Here is an 8,769-nt window from a genome sequence, read left to right on the forward strand (position 1 = left end):
CTTTCTCTGGTTTGGGAATCAGGGTGATATTGGCCTTATAGAATGAAGTTGGAAGTACTCCTTCTTTTTCTGTTTCCTGAAATAGGTTGAAGAGTATTGGTATTAGTTCTTCCTGAGAAGTCTTTTAAAACTTGGCTCTATATCCATCTGGTCCTGGGCTTTTCTTGGTTGCTGATCTTTTGATGACTTCTTCTAGGTCCTCACTTGATATTGGTCTCTTTAAGTGACGTATGTTGGGGATGCAAATCAAGTCAAGATGGAGCCTGGCAGTTTGACAGGAAGAGTGGTTTGTTAAGCAATGCAAGCGAGCCATTAAAATGATGAGGATTCCTTATTGGCTGACTGCTGTATCTAGATGATGTTAATTGAGTCAAGCTGTGTGTAATTAGTTAGGTATATATACCTCTGTTGTCCTGCAGAAAAGCGGTTCCGCTACCTTAGGAGCCCACTACTTTGAGTTCTTGCTCAGTTCCGCTGAGTTCACTTGCAATAAAGTAGTTCCCACTTCAACCTTCAAGTTGCTTGTCACCTCCTGGTTATTTGCCAAGCTGGACTGTAGCATGTATATCTTCCTGGCTCAATCAGGGCAGGTCATATGACTTTAGGAATTTACTGATGCCTTCACTATCATCTATTTTATTAGAGTTATGGTTTCAATATAATTTCTAATTATCTTCTGTTTTTCTGTAGTGTCTGTTTTGATATTTATTTTTTCAAAATGTATGTTAATAATTCGGGTTCTCACTCTTCTTCTCTTTGTTAGCATGACTAGCATGAATTCCAGTGAAGACTATTTGTAAACATGTTAAAGACCCAAGTCTGGGAAAGACAAAGCTGAGTATCAGAAAGGTCAGAGCATGACAGGGTGAGCGAGGCGGCTGCACCCATTGGCTGAGCTGGTCTTTGGGGGATGGTGTGAAGCTGTACCAACTATGACTTTGCTAAGTGCAATCCTGGGAGCACTTGAGCTCGGTCTGAGGTGGGGAGGGGGTCCTGGAGCAGAAACCCTGTGCAAAATCCACCATCACAAATATTTCCAAAGGACCTGTCACATCCAGTCCTTGTTAGCATGAAAGACTCTCAATAACGTTTGCAAAAAAATTGTGTCATGTTTAATTCGCAAATAATTACAAAGGGCTAGGTGTGTATGTGAGAGCAGGGTAGCTGGATTGTGGTGTTGAGTAAAAGAAGACATTCTGCCAGTTTTAGAGCATTGCCAAACTGGTCCATTTCTAAATACAAAATACATATTTGTTGATTGACTTGATTGTTAATTATAGTTCTGCCTGCTGTTCACACAGCTACTCCGTAAGACACAATTAATCATTGTTGATGTTTTTCTAAGTGTAGTATTGGCAGAGTTTAGAGTCTTTGAATTTCTTTTTTCTAGGCAAAGAGGCTTTTTCATGCTGGGGATGATGAAAAGTGTCCAGTGCAAAGGTCTAAGTACTTCATGTGACACAAGCTTTATTAAGATACACTGTGATAGGCTAAAAATGATTTTATTAAATTGCCAGGTCTTAGGAATGGGAGCAGATTGGGGAGCCTTGAAAGAGAGACTCACAGTGCTCTCTGGATGTCTGAGGCTACTTGAGTTGTGGCCAGGCCTAAGATCCTGTCCCTAAGGCTGGGGTTTTACACTTGGCATGTGCTCCTTGCTCCTGGTAGCATCTGATTTTATAGCATTCCTCAGTTTCAGCACTGCTGGGATGTACTCTATGTACCCCTGACCTCTCTTAAAAAGAGAAAATTCTCCACCACTAGCAACACATATATGGGTCAAATGTTATTTTAAAAATTTCACATTGAGCAGGAACCTGCTCTGCAGTGGAGCATACCACACTGGAAAAAGGATATTCTTAAGTATGCAAGTTGCTGAATGAGTGGTTTATTGGTGTCCCCATTGCTCATCTAGTGAAATTTATTGTTTGTTGTTTTTTTTAAATAGAGGGCAAGTGTTATTTGACTATTGTTGCACAACAAATCACCCAACACTCAGAGGCTTAATAGCTCTCATGGTTTCTCTGGGCCAGAGAGCCAGGAGTGGCTTGGTGGGGCAGTTCTGGCTTGAGATCTCCCCTGAGGCTGCAGTCATCTGGAAGCTTGTCCAGGGTAATTCACTGTCAGACTGTAAAGTGGGTGCTGACTGTTAGTGGGCACCTCAGCTCTGTTCCAGCCCATGGAGATGCTTGAGTGCCTTCCGATCATAGTGGCTGGCTTCCCCAGAGTGATCCGGAAGGTCTTTTATGACCCAGCCTTGGATGTCACATACCACCTCTTCTGCCATATTCTTTGACACCCAGATTAGCTATGATTCAATATGAAAAGAAACCACATGAGGCTTGGCTGACCAGGAGGTGAGGATCAATGGGGACCATCTTGCAAGCTGGCTGCCATGGTCAGTGTAGAAAGCAGATGCACTCCTAGGAGCCACCAATTCTGCCTGAATGCCCTCAGTCAGTACCAACATTAGTTCCACAGGGCCATGGAGTTGGATTACTTCCCAGTGTTATAAAGCCATGTTTTTTCTAAATCCAGGCTCTGTACTCCCTTAAACGAGACCTTCTTTGCTTCTCTGTGTTTGTGGTGTTGCTCTGAAGAACAGCAAACATTTCTCACCCGCAGGGATTGCTTTCAACTAGAGAACTTTGACAGACATCAGTCAAAGCCCAGCATCTGTTTAACCTTCTCATCCTTAGCACTTGGTGTTATCACATTAAAGTCTAAATGTTGCTATTGCATGTGAGTCAATTATAAAGGAGACATTTCTTAGGAAAAGAAACATCATCTTTGGCTAGTCAAGGTACTTAATTGCAACAGTAGAAAGCAGTTATGCTAATTTAAGCGCAAAAGGAACTTCCTGATATTGGATCCTTTTCCACATCATTGGGAAAGTCAGAGATCTGAGCTTAGAAAATGGACCAGAACAGAAAGGTGGACAGCACTTTCCAGACAAACCATTGCCCAGAACCAGACTGGGGAGGATGTTATTGCTACATCTGCTGGGAACCACAGAGCCTCAACTGGCATTTCTGCTACCCCACAGCTGCCAGGGACACAGTGCACTCATTATTGCTACCCCTGCTGCTACCCTTCGACGCAGTACCATAGCCAGGTTCCTTCATCTCTAGAGTGTTTTCCTGTTGACTCTCGTGTTCTTCATCCTCAGATCCTGGCTCAAGTCTGGGGCAGGTGGGATTCTGATTGGCTGAGTCTAAACCATGTGCTCATCTCCTAGTTATGAGGGAGACAGGAAAGACATCATCTGGACTTCTCAGCTTCCATGGTGGGAAGAGGATTCAGCTTCCTGTGAAGACTCATAAGTGGTAGATGCACAAACAGAAGAGCTATTCTAGTTACTGGTCCATCAAAACAACATGATAAAGCAATAATTGCATAACACAGAAATGTCCAGTACGATTAGTTCCTGATTTTGTTTTTCACCTGGAAAACATGTGAGAAATCGATCTGGGCTAACTGATTTGTCAAAAGACCAAAGAATGTCTTAAAAAATGTCCAGTGAGAAATAACATCAGGGCTGGCTGTGTAGCTTAGTGGTACAGCATTTGTCTAGCATATGCAAGGCCCTGGGTTAAATCTCTAGCACAACAGGGGGAAAAAAAAGGAAATGACAGCAACATCAAAGTGAGAAGGTGTACAATTGGGGCTGGTGATGCAGAGTGCTTGCCTACCATGTATGAGGACCCATCCCCAGCACAAGGAAAGGAAATGGAAAAAAGAAATACAGCTCAAATAGAAGGACAAGTAGCCCAACTTAAAAACTGGTCAAAGTATCTAAATAGACATTTCTTCAAAGAAGTTATACAAATTGCCAATGAAAGTTGCTCAATGTCATTAGCCATCAGGGAAATACAAACCAAAATCACAGTGAGATACCATTTCACATTCAGAAAAAGGGCTATAATAAAATGACAGATAATAATAAGAGTTGGTGAAGATGAGGAGGAATTAGATTCTTCACATATTATTGGGAGGGAATATAAAATGGTGCAGCCATATTGGAAAACAGTCTAGCTATTCTTCAATAGAGTAAACATAGGCTTATCGTATGACCTAGCAATTCTATTCCTAGAAAATAACCAAGAGAAATAAAAATGTTTATCAAATTGGGCAAAAACATGTACATAAATGTTTATAGAAACATTATTCATAATAGCCAAAAGGTAAAAACAACCCAAACTTCTATCAACTGATGAGTCAATAAATAAAATATGGTATGTCTATACAATGGTATATTATTTGACCATAAAAGGGAATAGTATACAGATATTTGCTACATTACAGGTGAATCTTGAAAAATAGTAAAATATGCCAGATGCAAAAAGCTAGGTGTGGTATGATTCCATTTAATGACAGTTCAGAAGAAGCAAATACATAAAGAGATAGTAGATCAATGTTTCTTAGGTCTGCGAAGGGATGGGGAACTGGGAAAGATAGCTAAAATGTATAGGGTTTCCTTTTAAGATACAGAAAGTGTTCTAAAATTGAGTTGCCATTGTTGTATGTAACTGTGGATATATTAAACCCCATCAAATTGTGTACTTTTAAAGGGTGAATTATATAATGTAAATTATATCTCAATAGTACTGTTATTCAAAAAGAAGAAATACTTGCTTATGATAGAAAAGTAAAAAGGAAGAGAAAAATAAAACTTTATAAATATTAACATTTGGAGTATGCCTTTTGTTTTTTTCTAGGCAAAGCTTTCTTAAAAATTTATTTTATGTATTTTAAGCATAGTACATATTTAATTTTGTCCAGTTTTTTTCTAACATAAATATTTCTCTTGTTTGTATTGCAATCTGTGATGCAAACATTGTTTTTAGCGATTGCACAACATATTTCACCAAGTGACTGTTATTAAGCCCCTCAAGCATTTGCTCCTGTTGGCCATTTAAATTATTTCTTTTTTTTTTTTTTTTTTGGCTATCATGCCTATACTTTGATGAGCATCTTTGTTCATGAAGTTTATTTGAGATTTAAAATCATTCCTTGGGGCAGATTGAAATAGAAGGATTTTTGGGTTAAAGAGCTTGCATATATTAAGGCTCTTGATACATAGGGCCAGCTTGCTTTGTAAAGGAGATTTTCCCTCTTAAAAAAATGCCCTTTAAGGGAAAGAAAATCTCATGCTTCACTTCCCCTCAACCCCCATGGCCTAAACTCAGCTCTTTCCTTTGATCCTCTGCGTTTTCCTTCTCCCTCCTCATTTGTATTGGAAATGGATCTGTGCTGTGACATATGCGGTCAATACTGGAGGTTTTTCCACCTGGGCCTCTGAGTTGATGGCTGTCCAATAACATCTAAGTCATCGTATTGGATTTTTTCAAGGCATAAATGCACAAGGGCAAATGGCACAGGAGAAGAGCCAGCCAATGACATTTGGAAGCTGAGGAGCTACTGCCAAGTGGTACCTGACCTAGCAGACCCAGTGAAGCTGAGCTTGAAGTCAGTGGGGGGCTGGGGAGACACAGCCCAAGGGGGGCAGTCTATGGGTGGGACACTCAGGAATAGGGCCACCTTGAAAGTGACTTCTAAAAGTGACTGCACCGGCAAGACTCAAAAGAGAGACCACTTGTGATCTGATGTGCAAGATCACCTTGCCCACTCCATGTCTGCTCCACACCTCTGCTGAAGAGTGTGGATTTATTCTCTGGAAAATATAAAACAGAGGGTGCTGGACTGGGGAAATGGGGCCCAGATGACGGCAGCAGCACTGTATTGACAACAGGAGGATTATGTGAAAGTCTAGATGGTCAGCAATGAGGTACCACACACTTCTGTCCCTCCTTAGTTTCCAGAACTCGACTGCCGGGTATATGTACTGCATGCAGGAGATGCATAAATCTTTTCCAGTCTCTGGGCTGAGAAAATCCCCCCCAAATACTGCCATCGAGATTCTGAAATGGCCTGGTTAGCTCAGCTTACTGTGAAGCCCACAGTCGACAAGCCCTGGACACACATGTGGTGCTTTCCATCAGCACGTTCCTGCAGCACCCTGAAATATGATAAGCCCAGGACTATTTAATCTCCCATTAAGATGCACAGTATGTCTCCCTTGCATCCAAGTCATTTAGGGCTCTTTAAAAAGTTTTATGTTTTATTGATGCCTTGCACATTAATTTTTAATTTCATTTCTACATTTTGTTATCAGTTGTAAAAGTAACTTTCCTCCACGTATTTTCAAACTAATTGTTGGCTACATTTGTATGACAGTTATTGCTTTTTGTGTTTCTTTTATATCTCACTACTTCACCCAGCTTTCTTATTAATTCTTAAAATTTTCAAATGAATCTTGGGTTTTATGTGAAGACGATTCCACCATCTGCACATTATGACAAGGTGTCTCCTCTTTCTTTTCTGTAGTTATACTTCTTTCTCCTGGTTTCTGTGCCTTGGTTCCAACTTTCAGAAGAGTGTTAATTGGTGCTTAGTAGCCATCACTCTTGCCTGTCCTTGACTTTGATAAGATGGCTTCTAAGTGCCTTGCCATCAGTTACTATGTTTAAATTTGGTTTAAGAAAGATATTCTTTGTTATATATAGGGAACATTTTCTTTTCTTTCCTCTATCCATTCTAGAAATATATGTGAATTTTATCAAAAGTCTGAGTACTTACTAAGTTGTGCATATCATTTTCCTTTGACTTTCTGATATGTTCTGATGAATAAATTAGTGTCCCCTCAGGAACCATGCCCTGAATGGGTTGATTAGACATAGTGACAGAATCATGAGAGGACAAGGCTTCCTGGGTCCATCCCCATGAGCAACATCCCTGTGGTCCTCCCTCCCTGGCTATTTCTGCCACCTCCAAAGTCCCTGAAGGACCTCTCAGGAGAGGGAGGTCATTCTAATCTCTTACCACCCAAAATGTGGTTCACAGACCCTCCACTTCAGGATCACCAGGAGATTATTAGAAATGTAGAATCTCAGACCCCACTTCAGACCTACCAAATCAGAATGACATTTACTGAGTGAGATACCACCCACCTCCCAAAGAGATTGATGTGCACAAGGAAGTCTCAGAAACACTGTTCTCACATAGGGAGGGATACAATGGCTTCGTTTAATTTCTCTTATGCCAACAGAACAGCCCTCAGTCCCACACAGCAGATATTGAGAGAAGTTCTAGGGTGCTCATACCAAATGTGTACACATGAGGACAGAGGTGGAGCCCGAGAGAGGGAGCAGGCCCTGGGATGTACAAACATGTGCACAAATCTTTTTAGGATACTTGGGCAAGTGTCATGAGAGATTGGTACTCAAAGGTAAGATGAACTGTTCACATCTGTGGCATGGGAAAGGGGTGCCTGAGTTAAGGCAGGCAGGAGAGCAGAGAGAGAGAGAAAGGGCAATAGAATTTTCTAAAAAGGGGCACCTGATGATTTGCTGTAACTCACTGTATATGGTGACTCCTAAAGTGCCTGAGCTGTGGAGGAGGGGATGCTGGTGGTTAACCGTCTCCAGACCTGATGGTTAGCAGCCCCTGAGAGGTAGGATTTCTTCTGGTTCTCTCAGAACATTGATCTGGTTAAGACGATGTACCCATCAAGATCCTGCATCTGTCTTCTTTGGAAAGCATCCGGCCTCTGTATGTGCTCCCTCCTTTGTAAAAGAGACAGACATCCCCACCTCCAAGCCAAGCTCCAAGAGGACTTGGGGATGGTGAGGACCAATTAGAATGCACAGAGGAAGTACACTGTGAGCTCCAAGTGGGGAGGTTGGTGGCGAATCAAAGCCATCTTCAGCAGGAGTGGCAACCGCAGGGCAATGCCATCACCACCAGACACAAAGGATTCCTCGTGCTTCTACAGGGAGGTCAGAGGAAACCAGCACAGTGCAGAGATGTCTTTTCAGCTGATCCCCAGGTTCACGTGAGAAAGAGCCATCTTGCACAGTATCATTTTAACCCTGAAAAGTAGACTGGGTCGACTTCAAAGAGGCTTGAATGTCAAAAGCATTTTGATATTAAGTTTTACAAGTGAGATCAGAAGTCATCATTTAAGACAGCACTACAGAGAGTGACTTGGTGACACAGCTCTTATAAAACTGGGGGAGAGACCAAAGAGTGAGGTTAACCCTCTACTATTCAGATGGAATTGTATAGCAGGCACAGGGGAAATAATCCTGCTGAGGAACTGCAGTTTTTCAAATTGCCAGTCATCTTTGGGCAAGGACATGGAGAAGGGACTAACATGACAGAGCCTCTGCCACTGGCCAGCGCTGTGCTAAGCAGCCTATGGCCATGTGTGCTGGTTCAGACATGTCATGTGTCCCAAAGGCTCATGTGCTGGATACTCGGTCTTCAGTGTGGCAATGTTAGAGGTGGTGAAACTTTTAAGAGGTGTGGCATAGTAGAAGGTGATTCAGGGACTTGAGACACCACCCTCAGAAGGAATTAATGTAATTATAATGGGACTCCAGTTAGTTTCTGTAAGAGTAGGTTGTTTTAACAAGAGCAAGCCTAGCCCTTAACTCTCTGGCTTCCTGGCTCACCATGTGACCTCTTCTGAATAATGCTCCTACCATGATTCTATTCACCATGAGGCCCTTTCCAGAGATCAAAAGATGAGAACACTTGAACTTGGGCTTTCAGCCCCCAAAACTGTGATATAAATAAACCTCTTTTCTTTATAAAGTACTCAGCCTTTGGTATTTTAGTATAGAAACAAAACAGACTAAACACTATGCTTCCCCAACTTTAACATGCACTTGCATTAATTAAACAACACATTTGGGATTCAAGGTC

Source organism: Ictidomys tridecemlineatus, unplaced genomic scaffold (assembly GCF_052094955.1).
Source record: "Ictidomys tridecemlineatus isolate mIctTri1 unplaced genomic scaffold, mIctTri1.hap1 Scaffold_261, whole genome shotgun sequence".
NCBI classification, from domain to species: Eukaryota; Metazoa; Chordata; class Mammalia; order Rodentia; family Sciuridae; genus Ictidomys; species Ictidomys tridecemlineatus.